At 39.1% G+C, this 21,925-nt stretch overlaps 1 protein-coding gene across 1 annotated transcript in view; it reads right to left on the bottom strand.

The window, feature by feature from the left end:
• The window catches only part of GRM3 (glutamate metabotropic receptor 3), a 345,628-nt gene extending 325,397 nt beyond the window's left edge, over window positions 1–20,231 (bottom strand). Inside the window, exon 1 of the mRNA XM_075857369.1 lies at window positions 19,626–20,231. The gene's annotated coding sequence lies outside the window, so the exon portion shown is untranslated. The remainder of the gene's footprint in view (window positions 1–19,625) is intronic.
• Between the last annotated feature and the right edge of the window lie 1,694 nt (window positions 20,232–21,925).

The raw sequence follows: 21,925 nt of genomic DNA, 5'->3' as shown, positions 1-21,925 counted from the left end.
TGGGAGAGGATCTCCCAGGTAGATGTGCATCTGGCAACGATAATATTTTACTTTTTTAAAACGATACGATCAGCAGATGAACGTATCGTTGATTCTCGTTTGCTCGTTCATGTGCTGATCGCTGCCATGTATACACAGGGCGATTATTGGCAACGATTCACACTGAGTTTTTTGGCGCTGAGTTTCACGTGGTAACCATGTTAACATCAGCGCCACAAAATGTCCGAAACCGCCTTCCATTGATTTCAATGAGAGGACGAGGTGCTTTTGTTCGTGGGATGCTTTTAGGCTCGCAGGAAAAAAAACATCATGTTCTTTTTTGCCATAGTTCCGCCTCTGACCTCCTATTGAAATCAATGGGAGGGAGAAAAATCCGCAAAAAAGCCACAAAATACTAAGGGTATGTTCACGCGGCTTATTTTCAGGCTGATTTTGGAGCAGAAAAGCCTAGTTTTACGCTCCAAAATACATTTAAAATAAGCCTGCAAACCGTTTCCCATTGATTTATATGGGAAATACACTGTGCTGTTCACCGAATTAAAAAAAACGCCTCGGAAAAAGTAGCATGTCACTTCTTGAGGCATTTTTGGGGCTGATTTTCCATTGACACATATAAAAACCGCTTAAAAAAAAAAAGCTTCTTATGAAAAAAAGCCTCATTTTCAGCTTCAAAAATCCCCTTGAAAACAGCTCGGTGATTTTCAGCCAATTCTTTTTGTACGTGTGAACATACCCTCAGAACTAAGAAATTAGCAGTTATTGAGCAGTATACTATTCAACAACAGGTAATGCAATGCAATTTACACAACCTAGAATTCTGGGGCTACATATAAACTTTTTTTTTTGTAGTGAGCAATAATTAATCGCTGTCCATAGGAATACATTAGACTAGGGTTACACACAGTATTTATCTCACTATAAAAAATTCGATGTGATATCACTGTGATAAATTGCTTTCGGTAGGAATGCATTGAGTAACTTGAAAATCTCTTCAAAATCGCTCCATTCAAGCGATTTGCTAGCTTTTTCTTTTTTTAAATTGCTAAATGCTGGGATTTAAGAGTTGTACACTTGTCTGGAATGATTTTGAAGAGATTTTCAAGCTACTCAATGCATTTCTATGGACAGTGATTTTACACAGACATTTTCTGCAGTGAGATAAATACTATGTGTGTAACTCTAGTTAAATGCATCTATATGGACAGTGAATTACCGCTCCGTACAAAAAGAAAAATCTAAGTCTAGTCACAGTCTTAACTGTTGTGTGCCTTGTCATATCTCTGCCCTTATACAGTATATAAAGTTCATTAAAATTGCAAATATACAGTATATAAAGTTAATTAAAATATATTAGTTGAGTCAAGCTTACTATTTAAAATTTTTATTTAATATTATTTTTTTTTGGGGGGGGGGGGTGTAATTCACCTACTGATTGCACAATTTAGTCATTGTAAGCAGACTCATAAGAGACACTAGGATCATTGAGCCAGTCATCTCTCAAATCTTGCTGTTCTCTTATGTGGCATAGGGGGCATTGCAACTTTTGTAATCCTGAAAGTTTATGTTCCTGATGGATAGGGATCATTAGATGGGAAACATACCTTATTAGCTTGGTGTCATGATAGGGATATATATTGGCTGGTGACATTCATGGACACAATAACAGACTTCAATGAGCTGTAAACCAGATATTAATGCCACACTTGTAAGGTCCAGCAACTGGGAACCCAACCAATGATGAGACTGAATACGTATTGGCATTGGTTTAAATGGAGAGATGACCAAGCAGCCATTAAAATTTATTTTAGGAAAACATAAAATAATTCTGAAATAGCATACATTTCATAAATATCATACATTTAAGAAATCATTTCAGATACCTTGTAAACTGGACAAATTGACTTTATCATTTGTACAAAATGTGCAGCGTGGGATATTGTAGGATTTTCTGCTTTGAATTGTCTCTTCTTGACAAACATGCATAGGCAAAATTAAAATATCTGGCTTTGACTCTTTTACTGTCATGTATTGAGTAGAATGTCACAGCTCAGCAGATTCACAATAAAGCCTTTAGAAAAGGAAGTATCATTCATCATATTTTAACCCATTTCCTAATTGCTTACTATGGCAGGAACCATAATGTACACCTACGTAATGCTGTAGGACGAGACATAATAGTACAATTTTATACCTAGAAAATCAATCTATTTGGCATGAGCTGTAGAGGTTTGGAAGAACGTTAATGGGGAAATGTGAATCTCTTTGAATGAAAAGAACAGGTCATGTGTGACAGAAACAATCGAGACATATATAGAAATATAAAAATATCTTAATTGGGCACCTCTTTTGAGGGTTATGTCAAAATTAACAGGATCAGGTAACTCAGTTGAGATTGAAAGGGGCATACAATACCAAGTTTAATTGTGTTTTTCGCAGAGAAGGGTAAAGTACTTTACATGCCAAGCATTGCCTCATTCAATTACATAATGCAAGTTATAAAAAAAATATAAGAATCTGTTTTTAACATCTTTGTCACATTTGTGACTTTTTGAGATCATGCTCTTTGTTTCCTCAGACTCCCATCTTATTTCCTTTTTGTTTTTTTGTGTGATTCAGTTAGTAAGAATTCAATCCATAGCCAATTCCTATTGACCTATAGAACATATGTCCTTACCTTTAACTTACTACAGACATAGTGGCTCCACTTCACTAATCCATCAGGAATCCATCAGTCAGGGTGATCTTGATGTCTAACTTCACATAATTTTGCTACAGTTGCCACCTCAGCTCATGACCTTCAAATAAACTGACCTGGTTACTCACATCTCTACTTCTAAGGCTATGTTCACACGGAGTATTTTGGGGGAGGAATATCTGCCTCAAAATTCCGTTTGGAACTTTGAGGCAGATATTCCTCTCCCTGCACGCCGATTTTCGCGGCGATTATCGCGCCGTTTTTCGCCCGTGGCCATTGAGCGCCGCGGGCATAAAACAGCGAGAAATACGCTTTCTCCTGCCTCCCATTGAAGTCAATGGGAGGTCAGAGGCGGAAGCACCCGAAGATAGGGCATGTCGCTTCTTTTTCCCGCGAGGCAGTTTTACTGCTCGCGGGAAAAAGACGCCGACGCCTCCCATTAAAATCAATGGGAGGCGTTCTCGGGCCGTTTTTGCCGAGTTTTGCGACGCGGTCTCCGCGTCAAAAAACTCGGCAAAATACCCCGTGTGAACATAGCCTAACTCTTCTGTCCCTGACTTTGCTACCTTCTTTGAAATCTTATATCTGTGTTGACACAGATTCTGGCTTGATGACTGGTTGACAGAGCTAGGGTTGGATTGTCCCACCAGAGTACTAGAAGATCCTCAAGTGGGCCAAGACCCAGACCCAATAATAGGCTCCTAAAACAAACGGGTCTCCAGTAGGAGACAAAGATATTTCAAGCTGACTTTAGAGCCCACCACTTACCACTAGGGTCTATTTTACTATATTTATTCAGAAATAACCTATACAACCTTATTGATATGCCCTAAACAATACTAAAAACAAAGATTACAATGAAATTACAAGTGGAAATGCACATGTTCTGTATGGATTCAAGGTAGGCCCTCAGAATTGTTTCCTCTGGTGTCCCCAGTTTTACACTGCAAACAACTTTATTTATACCCTCTCCCAGTCTACATACAGGTAGCTAGTCCACTGGACAAAATAATCACTTTGTACCTAATGTGACTAACACTAACCCCTTTAGATTGTAAGCTTTAATAAGCATGGTACTTTATTTTTGTTTATGTGGTTGAGTGTTCAATTATTTTCAGTTTTTGTTGTTTTAGATTTTCACTGCTTTCCCTAATCAACACCTTTCAATGTTGACAAATGGATTCTCTCAATTGTGCAAATGTAGAATATGGTCAATACATTGCTGCGTAGACTGTTGTTTCTAGACAATAGGTGACAGAAGAATTATATGCACTGGACACTGGAGAAAAATATTTGCACTAAGTAGTTAAGTAACTGTTTATAACTATTTACAATACATTTTAAATGGTAATCTTTAGAAAGATTCTTTCCCCTCCTTGAGTCAAATAGGCTAGGCAGAATTTAGAAATAAATCTTAAATCTTGTAACTAAACGTTCAACAAACTTCTGACATGTCATTGTGACATGTCCGAAGTTTTGATTGATGGGGGTCCGAGCACTGAGACCCCCACCAATCACTAAAACAAAGCGGCAGAAGTGCTTGTGTGAGCACTGAGCTACTTCGTTTCTGTTCGGCTTTTTCTGGAAAGCCGATGTATCAGATTACGGGCTCATAGACATTCTATTGAGCCCGTACTCCGATTAATTGATTTCCGCAAAAGCCGAACAGAAAGGAAGTGGTTGAGCGCTCACACGAGCACTTCTACTGCTTAATTTTAGCGATTGGTGGGGGTCTCGTTGCTCGGACCCCACCAATCAAAACTTCTGACATGTCAGAAGTTTGTCAAACGTTTAGTTACACTTTAATGTATTGCAAACAAGTTCACACCAATGTGACACTTCAAGACACCTCTGGCACTGTCAGTCTGTGTCAGATTGTCCACCTCATTCAAATTCCTTGAAGAAAGAAATTGAGGGAATCATTAAAACAACTGATTTTGTTATTTTAGTGAAGATGGATCTAGCCCACTCTGTAATGGGGAAAAGACTGGTGCACAATTTGTACGGTACACCTAATTTATGAAACTAATATGAAATACATGATACAATCCCTTTTACAGTCCCAAAAAAATTGATGGCCTATCCTCAGAATAGGCCATCAATATCTGATCGATCGGGGTCCGACTCCTGGCACCCCCTTCGATTAGCTGTGTTCTCCCGTTGAAGTGAATGGGAGAAAGCTGTAATACTGAGAACTGCCTCTACAAGTGTGTTGACGATTCACAGTGTGAGCAGTAAAGGAAATGATGGAGAAGCAGCGCTCGTGCAAGTGCTGCGGCCCCTTCAAAACAGCTGATCGGTGGTCGTGCTGGGAGTCGGACCCCGACCGATCAGATATTGATGGTCTGTTCTGAGGATAGGCCATCAATTGTTTGAGAGTGGACAACCCCATTAAGTTTCCTCAATATGTTTCCATTTTTTAAGTTGTAGCCCTCTAACCTTTGTTTTTCTTCAGATGGAAAAATCTGACATGACTTCCATTGTAAAAAAAAAAAACATAAACCTTAACAATGCAATACTTTACAAACATATTTGAATATGTTTTTGGATAAAAAAAACAAAAACATATTTAACAATATCAGAGCAAAGGGGCAGTTGATGGGGTCTTCACAGTGTAACATTTTACCTTTGCCTTATTGCTGTGCTTGTGTATTCACATGAAGTTGTAGCAAAGAAGTAGTTGAGATCCAGCGCAAAAAATGAAGAATTGTTCAGAGATAAGTTAAAATGGAATCTTGTTCCAATTTTATTAGAAAATTATGCATAAAAACAGGGAGTCTCATTCCCACAGCGGGTAGGGTGGATGTAGATGGAAGAAGATAGGTGTGTAGCCTACGCGTTTCAGACGATAGCCTCGTCCTTAGTCATGGCTGAGAATGAAAAGTTTGACAGCTGGGGTTGGGATTATATCCGGTTCTAAACAGGTGAGTTTGATTGCGGCTCAAAACCAAAACCAAGTTGAACGCTAAAAATGTGATTGGACTGATATTGATGTTTGTCAAATATCGAATTTTGGGCCTAAGGGTACTATAGAGTAATCTACCACGTTGGAATCCATATGTGGCAAGTAAGTAATTTATTTATATGTCTGTTACCGACAGGTTGGTAACCATGGAAGCACAAGTACCACGGCGCGCGACATTGCGATCTGCACAAGCTAAATGGTTAATTTATTTGTATGCTTGTTCTCAACAAATGTTTTGGTATCAATTCCAGTCACGAAAAGAAAAAAATCCTAATAGTGAGTAATGATATTTTATTATATTGAAAACCCCAGCATGTCAGAAATATTGTGTAGGAATGAAAAAATGATGTGAATACTATATAATGGGAAATAATTAAAATGGATAAAAAGTGACAAACATTGATGTATATCTATATGCCTGTAATAAGCTACTGATCTTATGTACAGCTTATCGCTTAACAAAATAACTGTATGTACAAATTTGTGTACAGCACAAAACTTGGTCATAAATGATGTTGTTATGTTGTTTTCTAAACTGTACAATAATCGAAAGTATAAAATAATGTGTTATAGACATAGCAGTTATTGTTAATATTTTGATACGGAAATGCCAAAGAAAAAAGGAGAATATTGCTCTAATCTGACAAATTAGTTAGAGACAACTAATAATAGAAATGAGGAGGGAAAACATACCATCACTGTATATTAACGGGATATTGTTTATTTTGTATTTATTGTTAATAATGGATTGTCTATATAAAAAAGACTAAACATGGTTATTGATTATAGACTAGTTTTAGACTTACAATTTGGATTTTATTTTATAATATATTTCTTTAAAGCCTAATGATAAATGTGTATAACCAACACAATACGTGTATTTTGATTATTGTAAAAGGGCAATTTTAATAGTGAAACATGAGTGCTTTTCTCAAGTTCAACCCATGAGGGTGTCTCGCTTTGAGACGAAAAATCCAAAAGGCGGAAATTCCCTTCCTAAAGTTTTATGCTTCAAATTTCCTCCCCGTTTAGGTGAGTTTACCTTTTCAATGGCATAACATTTCAGGGAATCAGTAGATCTATTGTGATGTTTTATAAAATGTTTGGCTGCATTTGATGTATTTAGAATATTGGGATTCCTAATATATCCTAGATGTTCCAAAAATCTCTGTTTAAACTTGCGATTAGTGCAGCCAATATATTTCAGATTGCATGCCGTGCATTCAAGAATGTCGATCACTGATTCACTATTACAATTGATGTAGTTTTTGATGGGGAAACTGTAGGTGTCTGAAGAATCACAGAAGGTTTTTTTGGGGGAGGCGTAAGTACAAGTTTTACATGGGTGTGTGCCACATATAAAAAATCCATTTTGTTCTATCCATGTGCTTGTGCGTGTGTCTGGTCGCAGCATAGAAGGGGCTAGAGCATTGCCAATGGTGGAAGCTTTACGGGCAACTATATTACAGCCTTTTTTCAGGATCTCATCTAATAATGGGTCCTCCTTGAGGATTGATATATGTTTCAGAATCATATGTTTTATTGCCGTGAATTGATTACTGTACTAAAGGATAAAAACTGGTTTATTAATATCTGTTGTTGTACGTTTATTAGTATTAATGAGCATGTCTTCTCTACTCTTTTTAGATACAATTTCTGAAATTTGAAGCATAAAACTTTAGGAAGGGAAGCCTTTTGGATTTTTCGTCTAGAAGCTGACTCAGTTCAGTGAAACGTACGTCGGGACATACCGACCCTGACAGTAGGGAAAGATTACAGATTACACAGGGCAAGATTGGAGCCATGAATAATAATTAACTAATCCTGCCGAATTCAAGTCCGCTCCAGACAGCTGGAGGGAACGGAGGTAGTGGCGACACTTGAGACCAGTGTGTTGCTGAGTGCCCATGACGTCGCGGCACTCACAGCCAATACTCTGAAACAGACAGCAATCCTTACAACTGCACGAACCAGTAGCTTTCACTGCTAACAGGCAGGCTGTCTGTTTGCCTAAACACAGCGTACGCTGCTGTCTCTGTATTGCCGCCGAATTGTGTATCGCAGCGGCAACGCTGAGAACACTAAATAAAACACAACAGGCAGTTTGTCTCTCTGCATTGCCGCATAATTAAGAACCGCAGCGGCAACGCTGAGAACACAAAACGCACTCGGTGACCAGCTAGCTGCTCACTGAGATAGATTGCTTTCTGTCCGCGTTGCTGGCCGAGCTGCTGCTTGAGCCAGGAATGGAACAGCAACGCTGGTAACAGAACGAATACAACACAATCTGAAGACTAATTAACTGTTCATTGACACAAAAATTTTAATCCTTTTGCGCTGCTACTCACCAAAAGTTTGGAGCGGCAACGCTTAAAAGGTAGTCAATGATCAGGCAGTTGCTCATAGAGTTTGAACACAACCTCCTGTAGTGTGCACATGCAAGGTATCTTACAGATACTAAAATAACCCTTGCAGCACCACCTCGTTTATTTCCACCTGAGTAGTAGGGCCAACAAGCTCCCTACCCAGTGGAATTTGTTTAAAGCTGTAATCACACTGTGCAATAATTTAATCAAAATACCACACAATGTGGCAATAAAGGGGACATTGCATAGTATAATCCTTCTCCTACTACACGAGTCGGTATCAATAAAAAATTGAAGGCGACATTGTCCACCATGCTCTACCTTTCCTCCTCTCTCCCTATACCTACATTTTTCATGGTATGTTTTCCCTCCTCATTTCTATTATTAGTTGTCTCTAACTAATTTGTCCGATTAGAGCAATATTCTCCTTTTTTCTTTGGCATTTCCGTATCAAAATATTAACAATAACTGCTATGTCTATAACACATTATTCTATACTTTCGATTATTGTACAGTTTAGAAAACAACATAACAACATCATTTATGACCAAGTTTTGTGCTGTACACAAATTTGTACATACAGTTATTTTGTTAAGCGATAAGCTGTACATAAGATCAGTAGCTTATTACAGGCATATAGATATACATCAATGTTTGTCACTTTTTATCCATTTTAATTATTTCCCATTATATAGTATTCACATCATTTTTTCATTCCTACACAATATTTCTGACATGCTGGGGTTTTCAATAGGAGTTACCTCCGGTTCAAATATAATAAAATATCATTACTCACTATTAGGATTTTTTCCTTTTCGTGACTGGAATTGATACCAAAACATTTGTTGAGAACAAGCATACAAATAAATTAACCATTTACCTTGTGCAGATCGCAATGTCGCGCGCCGTGGTACTTGTGCTTCCATGGTTACCAACCTGTCGGTAACAGACATATAAATAAATTACTTACTTGCCACATATGGATTCCAACGTGGTAGATTACTCTATAGTACCCTTAGGCCCAAAATTCGATATTTGACAAACATCAATATCAGTCCAATCACATTTTTAGCGTTCCACTTGGTTTTGAGCCGCAATCAAACTCACCTGTTTAGAACCGGATATAGTCCCAACCCCAGCTGTCAAACTTTTCATTCTCAGCCATGACTAAGGACGAGGCTATCGTCTGAAACGCGTAGGCTACACACCTATCTTCTTCCATCTACATCCACCCTACCCGCTGTGGGAATGAGACTCCCTGTTTTTATGCATAATTTTCTAATAAAATTGGAACAAGATTCCATTTTAACTCATCTCTGAACAATTCTTCATTTTTTGCGCTGGATCTCAACTACTTCTTTGCTACAATTTCACCAACGTGTGCCGACACGAGGATCCGTGCGCAACAGGCATTTGAAATTCTTCTCGCCTTAAGGTGAGCTGGAGGTCCGCTCCTATTTACTTTCTATTCACATGAAGCTTTCTAGCAGTTTGTAGTTCTAGGTCCAGTTTAGAGAGGGGGGAAATGCAGTGTGTGTTAATTTGGGTGGGGATAGAAAAGTGAAGTGTTATTAAACTCATCCTCTTATGTTTTATGCCATTGCAAAAGTAAGGATAAGTAGAGAAAAAATGTATCTGCAAAGAATAACTGATATTTTTACTGTGACAGACAGAGCAAAAGGTCACATTTTAACAGGCTTGGGAAATGTATTTTCAAGTTTCCAAAGACATACAGTATAGCAGTATTTTTGGCAGTGTTTTTCTTCATAAAAAAAACTATTTACTGACCTAACAACCTGCTTCCTCGTGTAGAAATGTTTGCTTAGGATTAGAACTTTCTTCAGGCGAAAACAGCTCCTGATTTTCAGAAGTTTTTGTAGCAACTCGCGTTTTTCACGGCGTATTTTACGGACGTTATTGGAGCTGTTTTTCAATGGAGTCAATGAAAAACGGCTCCAAAAACGTCCCTAGAAGTGACATGCACTTCTTTTTCGCGGGCGTCTTTTACGCGCCGTATTTTGACAACGACGCGTAAATTACAGCTCGTGGTAACAGAACACCGTAAAACCCATTGCAAGCAATGGGCAGATGTTTGTAGGCGTATTAGGGGTGTTTTGTGAAGCGTAATTCGAGGCGTAAAACACCAGAATTACGTCTAAAAACAGTGCGTGTGAACATACCCTCAGTTGTCATTTACTGTGATGATCCTCCAGACACCCCATTTCATAAGGCAAACATTTAGCATATGTGCCATTAGAATGATGACTTAATCATTGTGGTTCAATACACTATCTCTGAATTTCACCAAAGATGGAAATGAAAGTTCATTGTTGGCTGGAGGGACTGCATTGGGGGGGGGGGGTTCTTTTTATAAGTATATTTTTATTTTTGAAGGATATTCATACATGAGATATTCCCTTTAGTATTTATATTTGCCTGAAGTACTGATTTCTGGCTCGTAAGCAGAAGCCTTCAAATAACTATGTCTTTAACCCCTTAATGACCAGACCTGAAAAGGTCTTAATGACCAGCTACATTTTTCAGTTTTTACTTCTCTGCCTTTCAGCAGCCATAACGTTTTTATTTTTTTATTGACATGGCCGTCTGAGGCCTTGTTTTATGCGGGAGAAATGTTATTCTTTTTTTTCATAGTTTGGAGGTAAAAAAAATATATAAGAAAAAGATTATCTGCATCGTTTTTCTTGTTTATTTTTTATCCCGCTCATGTTTCACACTAAATAACCCATTTTATTAATTCTTCAGGTTTTACGGTAGTTTAGATACCTAATATGTGTAGGTTTTTTGTTTTTATTTAGTGTAGGGGCAATAAAATATATTTTATGCAAAATAATGACTTTTGTTTTTTTTACTTTTTTTTAAATGTATTTATTTTTTTGTTACTTTTTTTTAATCCCATTAAGTAATTACTTTATTTATAACTTTATTTGTCACTTGTAATATATTAGCATACTCCTGTATGCTAATACATTACACTGCGTCTCTATGACACAGGCTGCCGATCGGGCAGCACATAGTGTGCCCGAACAGCAGGCAAACGGATCAGACAGCCCTGGGGTCCTTTGTAGGTCCCCAGGGCTGACTGCAGAGGGATTCCCCGGTGTTTGATCATGTCACAGGGTTTCTGATGACGAGATCAAAGCGGGTAGTTCCCTTTGATCTTGCCGCCGTCACGGACTGCGACGATCAAAGGGTTAAACAGCTGGGGTCCGAATCTTTTCCGACCCCAGCTGTATGTAGCAGGCTGCTCTGAGATCAGGAGCTGTAAGTTACAGCTCTTGCTTAGAGGATGAGCGTTTACAGGAGCGCTCATCAGCCTCTTCTACAGCGACACCAAAAGACGTCGCTGTAGACTGAGGACATGCACCGCCTGCCGTCAAAAGACGGTGGGCGGTCGTTAAGGAGTAAAGATCATGTGAAACATACTTTCAGTTTAATGTATCCAAACCTTTGGCTGGTACTATCATAGACTTCAAACTGATACTTTGGAGAGGAGGTTTGCTGCAGTTAATTCTACTATGTTAGTCTATGGGGCCGTTCAGACAGTCCGTGATTTTCACGCAACATGTGTCCGCTGCGTAAAACTCATGACATGTCCTATATTTGTGCATTTTTCGCGCATCACGCACCCATTGAAGTCAATGGGTGCATGAAAATCACGTGCAGCACACGGAAGACCTTCCGTGTAACACGCGTGATTCGCGCAACAGCAGTAAAAACTATGAATGAAAACAAAAAAGCACTGCATGCTTTTCTGTTTACAAACATACAAACAGAGTGTCATAATGATGGTGGCTGCGCGAAAATCACGCAGCCACGCATCATATGCTGCTGACACACAGAGCTGTTATGTACATTTTGCACGCGCAAAACGCAGCGTTTTTTGCGCGAGCAAAACGCACACGCTCGTGTGAATCCGGCCTAAGAGACATATAAGAATACAATGAGAGGTTGTCGAAACCAAACAACCCGTTTAAGATGTACAAATTGCGACTCTTTGAAATATATGAAACACAAAGAGATTTACTTTTCTTACATTTAAAAAAAAAAAAGTATTACTCACCTGGTAAATCCCTCCGCCGCTCCAGAGCAGCCGCTGCGGTTCTCCCCGTCAGTTTCTGTTGCTGTCCAGCAGCGATCACACATAGAAATATACTTAAACAGTCTCGCTTGTGATTAAAGACATTGGAGCAGGTGTGGGTAAGGAATAAAATCCTAAATGATTCCATTATATTCACATAAAAACAAATACAAGAAATTGCACCTCACCGCTCAAGCGATGTTCATAGAAAGGATATATTGTTATTGGCAACTACTGATGTATTCTTCAAGAGATGCCACTGCATATACAGTGAAGGAAATAAGTATTTGATCCATTGCTGATTTTGTAAGTTTGCCCACTGTCAAAGTCATGAACAGTCTAGAATTTTTAGGCTAGGTTAATTTTACCAGTGAGAGATAGATTATATTAAAAAAAAAAAAGAAAATCACATAGTCAAAATTATATATATTTATTTGCATTGTGCACAGAGAAATAAGTATTTGATCCCCTACCAACCATTAAGAGTTCAGCCTCCTCCAGACCAGTTACACGCTCCAAATCAACTTGGTGCCTGCATTAAAGACAGCTGTCTTAAATGGTCACCTGTATAAAAGACTCCTGTCCACAGACTCAATTAATCAGTCTGACTCTAACCTCTACAACATGGGCAAGACCAAAGAGCTTTCTAAGGATGTCAGGAACAAGATCATAGACCTGCACAAGGCTGGAATGGGCTACAAAACCATAAGTAAGATGCTCGGTGAGAAGGAGACAACTGTTGGTGCAATAGTAAGAAAATGGAAGACATACAAAATGACTGTCAATCGACATCGATCTGGGGCTCCATGCAAAATCTAACCTCATCCTTGATCCTGAGGAAGGTGAGAGCTCAGCCGAAAACTACACGGGGGGAACTTGTTAATGATCTGAAGGCAGCTGGGACCACAGTCACAAAGAAAGCCATTGGTAACACATTACGCCGTAATGGATTAAAATCCTGCAGTGCCTGCAAGGTCCCCCTGCTCAAGAAGGCACATGTACAGGCCCGTCTGAAGTTTGCAAATGAACATCTGGATGATTCTGAGAGTGATTGGGAGAAGGTGCTGTGGTCAGATGAGACTAAAATTGAGCTCTTTGGCATTAACTCAACTCGCCGTGTTTGGAGGAAGAGAAATGCTGCCTATGACCCAAAGAACACCGTCCCCACTGTCAAGCATGGAGGTGGAAACATTATGTTTTGGGGGTGTTTCTTTGCTAAGGGCACAGGACTACTTCACCGCATCAATGGGAGAATGGATGGAGCCATGTATCGTCAAATCCTGAGTGACAACCTCCTTCCCTCCACCAGGACATTAAAAATGGCTCGTGGCTGGGTCTTCCAGCACGACAATGACTCGAAACATACAGCCAAGGCAACAAAGGAGTGGCTCAAAAAGAAGCACATTAAGGTCATGGAGTGGCCTAGCCAGTCTCCAGACCTTAATCCCATCGAAAACTTATGGAGGGAGCTGAAGATCCGAGTTGCCAAGCGACAGCCTCGAAATCTTAATGATTTACAGATGATCTGCAAAGAGGAGTGGGACAAAATTCCATCTAACATGTGTGCAAACCTCATCATCAACTACAAAAAACGTCTGACTGCTGTGCTTGCCATCAAGGGTTTTGCCACCAAGTATTAAGTCTTGTTTGCCAAAGGGATCAAATACTTATTTCTCTGTGCACAATGTAAATAAATATATATAATTTTGACTATGTGATTTTCTGTTTTTTTTTTTTTTTATATAATCTATCTCTCACTGGTAAAATTAACCTAGCCTAAAAATTCTAGACTGTTCATGTCTTTGACAGTGGGCAAACTTACAAAATCAGCAAGGGATCAAATACTTATTTCCTTCACTGTACATCGGGGGAAGTGGAAAATAAGTTTCTCCTTACATCACTGAGTTGCACTTCATCCGCCTGCTGATCCTGCTAATTCTCCAAGCTGAAGGCACCAGGAAAAAACCAAGGAGCCCTTCCTCTTCACAGATACTAGATATGGCGAGAGCGACTAAACATAGTGTGATACTTTAACCACTTTAAGAGAAACTTATTGCATCTGCCACATGGTATATGCACTGGCATCTCTTATAGAGGACAAAAGTTGTTTATAATAACAATATATTCTTCCTATGAACATCATTTGAGAAATTAGGTGCAATTTCTTGTATTTATTTTTAAGTGATTACATTCCGACTACCCGCACGTGACTGCTGCAGCCAATCACTGCCTTGTCAATTACTACGTACTTTACATCAACACCTAATCAACATCCATGGAGAAAGGATTTTCTGGCCTACTAAAATTCGTATTAATTTCACTCCCCCTCAGATATCCTTGTTTGTATACAAACAGTTAGGAATAACGAGGAAATGTTCAGACGTGGCAGAATTTTTCCATTGCAAATGCTGCTGCAAATTCGCAGGCAATTATGCAACAAATCTTAAGCAACATTTGCATATTTGACAGATAATTCAGACGTTGCGGATATCACTGCAGACATGCCGCAGATTTCAGTTTTTGCATTGCAAAGGCTGAAATCCGCATTAAAAATACGCTGCTTCTCCACAACATAATGTGCATGCAGCGGTGTGGAAATTCTGCACCGCAGCCTAAATTCCACATTGTTATTTTCCGCAACGTCTGAACTAAGTTACCTAAAAATGTATAGACACCAATGAAAAAGAGGTTTGCTGCAGATTTCCACTGTGGACTGTCCACAGCGGAATTCAACAGCAATTCTGCCATGTCTGAATGTGCCTTAGAGAAAGACGAAAAGAGAAGAGAAAGAGAAAGAAAAAGAAAAACATACATTTTATTTATTTGTATTCTCGTGTTCTACTTTTTACTATTTTCTTATTTTTACTTCTCTATGGGGGCTGCCATTTTTTTTCATCTCTGTATGTGTCGATTAACGACACATACAGAGATGGAATACGGCACATACAACCCCATAGAGAATGCGAACGGGAGCCGTTCCATTCACTACAGCGTACGCCGTCTGTGTGGGAACGGCGCATGCGCCGCTCCCACACAGACCAAAACGAAGCTGGTTCGCAGAGCGAAATCCAGCGCCATTTTCATGTGGACTGGAAGCCGCGGCTGGACAGTAAGATGATGACTTCCGGCCATGGCTTCCGGCCATATGTTCAAGGAAGCGAAGGCGCAAATAATAGGAGCAGAGGCCGCAGTGGTGGCAGGAGCAGGTAAGTTATGTTTGTGTATGTGATGTGTGTATTATGTTCGTGTATGTTTGTGTTATACTGTCTGCTAAGCACTGTATCTATTCCTCCTACACTATGCAGTCGCTCAGAAAATGGCGGCACACAGTGTAGGAGATTTGTCGATTCAAACCCCTCCTTCTCCTGGCACTAGCCAGAATAAGGGAGGGGGGATTGTGTGAGGACACTTGAGTGAGTGTGTCTACCCCAAATTTGCAGCATAAAGCAATGAGGTTGCTTTACCACATTGACCATGCTGCAATTTTGGGAACTGCTCCCTCTAGCGCCCAGCACATGGAAATTTTATAAATTAGAATCTAATTTATAATATTTCCTGACTTGTGAAAAAATTAAAAAAATTAAAACAATGTGTAATCACTTAAATAATAATTGTTTAACAAAAAAAAAAAAATTCTAGCGACACATTCCCTTTAAGGCTATGTTCACACAGAGTTTTTTGGGGGAGGAATATCTGCCTCAAAATTCCGTTTGGAACTTTGAGGCAGATATTCCTCTCCCTGCACGCCGATTTTCGCGGCAATTATCGCGCCGTTTTTCGCCCGCGGCCATTGAGCGCCGCGGGCATAAAACAGCGAGAAATACGCTTTCTCCTGCCTCCCATTGAAGTCAATGGGAGGTCGGAGGCGGAAGCGCCCGAAGATAGGGCATGTCGCTTCTTTTTCCCGCGAGGCAGTTTTACTGCTCGCGGGAAAAAGACGCCGACGCCTCCCATTGAAATCAATGGGAGGCGTTCTCGGGCCGTTTCTGCCGAGTTTTGCGACGCGGTTTCCGCGTCAAAAAACTCTGCAAAAAATACCCCGTGTGAACATAGCCTAAGAATAAAAGTTCATGACCCAATACTTTCTCTAAATTAATTATATTAATTTCTGAAACTGTATGGGAATCTCTTCTGCAGATTGTGCTTCCATGGAGATTTTCTATGTTTTTTTTGGGTTACTGATAGCATCCCTAGACTAAAATCTTCTTATCTTTAGGCACATATCCAAACAAGACTCATGCTGCTCCTGACCATATAATTGATACTGTTTGTCATATAATCGTGAACCACTATATATCTGAAAAGTGGTTTCAATACTGCTTCTGTAAGTAACAATTTATAGAAATTTTAAGGGCAACACCTTGGATTCTGTGCCCATCAGAATGTCATAAGCTGATGTTTACTTCTAGTTTCCGACGTATGAGCATAAAAGATATTGCGTGATCCTTGCCTTAAGACTGCTCACATAAAAAGGTTTACTGAACCCAAACAGTAATAATCACTTGCACATCTAACCCAAATTACCACTTGAATTAATGTGAGCACCAAAGATGGAGAAACCAACAGTCTGACTCTTTCTATATCTCTTTCTGACTCTTTCTATATCCCTAATAATGTACCATAGGATTGACTTAACCCAACTTTGTCTTCAATGTGATCAGACTCCAATAGTTTGACTCAAAGAGAACATAAAGTTTGCTCCATTATATGAAGCCAAAGTTAATTGGTAGAAAGATAAAGAAATTGGCCGAAAAGGACTAAATTTATCGATGGAGGGTCCAACCTTTGGACTATTTTAACTATATTGTGCTTACCCTATGCAATCCATTACTGATATATAGAAGTTGGGTTATGTAAAGCCCAAGTTAATTGGTAGAAAGAGAAATTAATTTGCCAAAAAAGGACTCAATTTATAATTTGAGGGTTAAAACTTTGGACAATTCAAACTATATTGTGCTTACCCTGTACAGTACATTACTGATATACACAAGTTCACGATTTTATCTAATCCCAAAAGCACATGGGGCATATAAACACAATCTATAGGCTCATTGAGATGAGCGTGATTCTCGTCCGTGTGCTGTCCGTTGAAACAACGCACAGCACACGGACCCATTGATTTCAATTGGGCTACTCACACATGCGTGAGTTTTCACGCAGTGAATGTCTGTTCGGTGAGACTCACTACATGTCCTATATTGGTGCGTTTTAACGCACCTAGTCGTCCATTGAAGTCAATGGGTGCGTGAAAACCACAGACAGCACACGGATGCACATCCGTGTGCTATCCGTGTTTCACGCATCAATAAGACTGAAAAACAAAAAAAAAGAAGTGCTTGCTAGTGCGTGAAAAACACATGCCACGTGCAAGGCACACTGATGCTAAAACGTAACGCACACGGACAGATTTATGCACATTTTTTACACTCCGTAAATCTGTCACACTCGTGTGAATGTAGCCTAAATTTATCATTTTAGTAAAGATCACTATGTTTGCAGCAATTTTAGAGAGAAAGAGACTTTGCCAGAGCAGAGCTTGGAATACTTCACTGCTTTCATTATTTTTTTGTAATATCAGAGAAAATATGGCATACTCAGGGGATAATATCCAGCTGTCATTTAAAAAATATATGCTCTGCAACACATAATTTATATTTTGTAATTCATGTTTACTAGTAATAAATATTGGTGGATGAGAGAGAGACCTTGTAACACTTAATGGAAACGCCAAGGTCTGTAGAAAAATCTAATAAAACATACCAGAGCTGATGAGAAAGGGGACAAAATGCTTCCAAACATGAAGGAAATCATAGTTTCCTCCATGCTAAATAACCTTATATACAATTCTGCATTAGCATTACATGCTTAGAATACATATGTTTTGATGTAGCACAATGACCCAAAATATGACTGACACAAAAATGCTACTATTCTACATAATAAATGAGTCCTTCATGGTGTTAAAGATTTCACTTTCATCCATGTGTAATTACCCTTTAAAAAAGCCCAAAGCAAAGAACATGTCTAATTGTGACCACATGCTTCCCCTTCAGGGACTGTCATTCCACAGAGTGCTGATGCTCTGTTACCTCTTTGTCTCTGCATGAAGTCCCCCCTGGGATCTGGTGACAGCAATGCTTTACTCTTGGGACATAGTATCTGCAGTTCATTCAGCTGTGGTCACACTACTACAGTATACATGTACAATAGCATTTTTACTTAGCTGACTGCCTCACTTGATTTAAACATGATCTATTAGTGTCATGACCCAGAAATCCTCCATTAACTAACAAACCCTGCAGATCCCATCACTAGAGCTGGTCACAGACATAATGATTTTGCATATTACATGACCAATAATAATAATGAGCCCTTGTATAGATAATTGTTTAGTCTATGCTATAAAAATGAAGCGATACAAACTGATATCCATCCAATTGTTATGGAAAAGATTTAAATATGTGTTCAAATTGTGATTGATCTTTAGTTATTTTATTAGTGGTCATATAAGTGACAAGATGACAAGTCGTGAATAAGTATTTATTATGCCACACACTGAACACACTAGCCGTCGATTTTTACAAGACGAACAAATATACAAAATGATTACAACTAATCTGTTAGTGGCTACTAGTAAAAAAAAACACTATGTTACTTGTGTGGCCAGTTTAAGGGTTGTCACCTGATTTTAATACTTCCAATCAGATATTGGCTAAAAATCAATAGTCCCTTTAATTAGTGAGTCTGAAGATTGCATAACTACTGTAAAGTCACTCACCAGTTAATAAAAGTGGTAATAGACTGCTTCATTATTGGGTGCAACCAATGTGAAAGCTGCTTAAGTTTAGGTAAACTACTACTTTCAAATATGTCAAACGAGACTACATTGTTATGGTAACAGAACCAATCCTGCAGATGATCCAGCATGTGGCTGTTTACAGTATAGTCATGCATGTATACCAACATGTACAGATATAGCAGCGCTAAGTGTGTAAAAGTAATTTCCCACAAATCATCCAGATACCTCCTTGTGTTATCTGTAGTTTTACATGGGACTGCAGGTAAAACGACTTTATCTTAAATGTGAACTACCACAGTCCCATACAGTTAAAATATATCTATCTATCTAATCTATCTATCTATCTATCTATCTATCTATCTATCTATCTATCTATCTATCTATCTATCTATCTATCTATCTATCTATCTATCTATCTAATCATCTCTATCATTTTACCTATTGATAAATCATGAATTGAAGAAGTGGTCAGTGCTTTTATTTATTTATTGCAATGTGATATCAAATATTGTGACATTTTATTTGAACACGTAGTGCTGGATAATAACATTGTGAAGCCCTAACACTCTTTACTGGTCTCTTAGTTTAGATTAGAAAATCCTCTAATTTGTATTAAAATACTAAATCACCTACATAGAATCTGTTATAGACAGAGTAAGATTGTGTATGTGGTTTGTCATGATCATGCATGTGCTGCTTACCTGGTGCAGGTGATGCTGCGCACACATATCCCAGGCAGAGTCATCCCCTCCATCCAGCATCACAGTTCACACTGGGACATAGGACGGAACTTGTAATCGGTCCCTGTACTTTCAGTGCATGTCATCCAGTTGGTCCTCTCAGTGTGAGGGGGTCTGTCTCCTATACACCAGTTACCACTGATGTGATCAGTTAATAGAGCAGGAATGTAGAATTGTGTTGGCTTTAATGTCATTTTCTAAGACAAGATCCAAAGCTTTTGTTCTATTCTGTTCCTCATTTCTCTTAAGGGTTTCCCCTCTGGGGCTGATTCAGCTCCTGCTAATTAAGAAATGCAATGCAGAAGAATAGTGAATTCTGCCACTTGCTATTCAGATATGAGAGTAGCAGCTCCTGGAACTTTGATGATTGTTTGCTCCTGGCATCCTTGGCAGGGCTGCTGCTGGACAATTAGTCCTTGGAGTGGCCTCCCGTTCCCATGCTGTGACTTAATGAGAGAACACACTTTCTGCTCTCACAGCAGCTTAGACAGCGGTGCAGAGCTGGAGAGAGGAGTATTTCTCCAAAGCACCAACCATGCTGCTCCTGCAGCATGTACATCTATCTGCTGCTCCACACAGTACAAGCATCACCTTCTCCTTCTCCTGGCACACCCACTGTGACGTCACCTGCCACTCACCCCACTATCACTATCAAGGGGGGAAATTGAGCACAAAGACAATAAAAAGAACCCAGTAATTTAATTAGGAGAATAAGCACATGATCGTGTTGTGCTGCCCACACTGTGGAAAACTGCAGAACTAATGTGGGTTTATCTATCATCTATCTATCTATCTATCTATCATCTATCTATCTATCTATCTATCTATCTATCTATCTATCTATCTATCTATCTATCTATCTATCTATCTATCTATCTATCATCTATCTATCATTATATTTATTCTCTATGCTATCTCTCTTTCTCTCTACAACAGGCATCTATTATCTATCTAAGATGCTGATGACATCTGCATAGCAGGCTACGTTTTTGCTGGACAAAATAGCGCATCATGTTGCGATATTTTGTCCAGCATAACGACGGACACTGTGAAGGAAACCCAACAGAACCCATTAAAGTCAATGGGTTCCATCGACGCATTGGTTTCTGTGTTGCGATTTAGCAGGACAACGGAAAGCCTTGACGCAGATGTGAACAGAGCCAAACGGCCTCTATCAATCTATCTATCTGTCTGTCTGTCTGTCTGTCTGTCTATCTATCTATCTATCTATCTAGCTCATGTTTATCTGTAATTTATCTATCATCTATAATCTAATCTATCTATCTATCTATCTATCTATCTATCTATCTATCTATCTATCTATCTATCTATCTATCTATCTATCTATCTATCTATCTATCTATCTATCTATCTATCTATCTATCTCATGTTTATCTGTAATTTATCTATCATCTATAATCTATCTATCTATCTATCTATCTATCTATCTATCTATCTATCTATCTATCTATCTATCTATCTATCTATCTATCTATCTATCTATCTATCTATCTATCTATCTATCTATCTATCTATCTATCTATCTATCTATCTATCTATCTACCAAGTCCAGCAGCACCTGCAGCGTGTGGGTACAGGCTCTGAGAGACAGACCAAGTCCCAGATACAAAGAAGTCAAAAAATGAGCAGCAACTCCAATGGTAAGGGTGAAAAAAGTGGGTACTTTTATTGCCCGTGCAACGTTTCAGCTCCGTTCACTGGAGCCTTTCTCAAGGCTCCCACTTTTTTCACCCTTACCATTGGAGTTGCTGCTCATTTTTTGATCTCTCTCTCTCTCTCTCTCTCTCTCTCTCTCTCATCTACCTCCAGTCCCACATTTGTATTTCCAAAAGAATAGACAACACTCCACTAGATTTCAAAATAGTGAAAAAGTTTTATTCACCCATACGTGAGATGCAACGTTTTAGCCCCCATGGGCCTTCTCAAGCATGAGCAGTTTGGAATTATGTCCCCAGTGGAGAATTATTTTCTTGTCAACTGGACAAACAAAGATTTTTCCAGGAGGAATGTCCTTGACCTGTAGAAGGTTTATAGCAATAATAATTCTGGAAGGGTCAATTATTTGTTGTGGACGTTCCTCAGAGTCGTCTGATTCAAATGACCGAGACAGGACATCAGCCTTACTGTTTTTGTCCGCAAGACGGAAGTGAAAAAATTGAAATCTGGCGTAGAACAGCAAACATCTGGCTTGACAAGTATTTAGTCGCTGTGCAGACTGCAAATATGTGAGATTTTTGTGA

The sequence above is a fragment of the Rhinoderma darwinii genome, chromosome 3, assembly GCF_050947455.1.
Source record: "Rhinoderma darwinii isolate aRhiDar2 chromosome 3, aRhiDar2.hap1, whole genome shotgun sequence".
Taxonomy (NCBI): domain Eukaryota; kingdom Metazoa; phylum Chordata; class Amphibia; order Anura; family Rhinodermatidae; genus Rhinoderma; species Rhinoderma darwinii.
The sequence above is the reverse complement of the archived record's forward strand: the minus strand, read 5'-3'. Positions and strand labels throughout refer to the sequence as shown.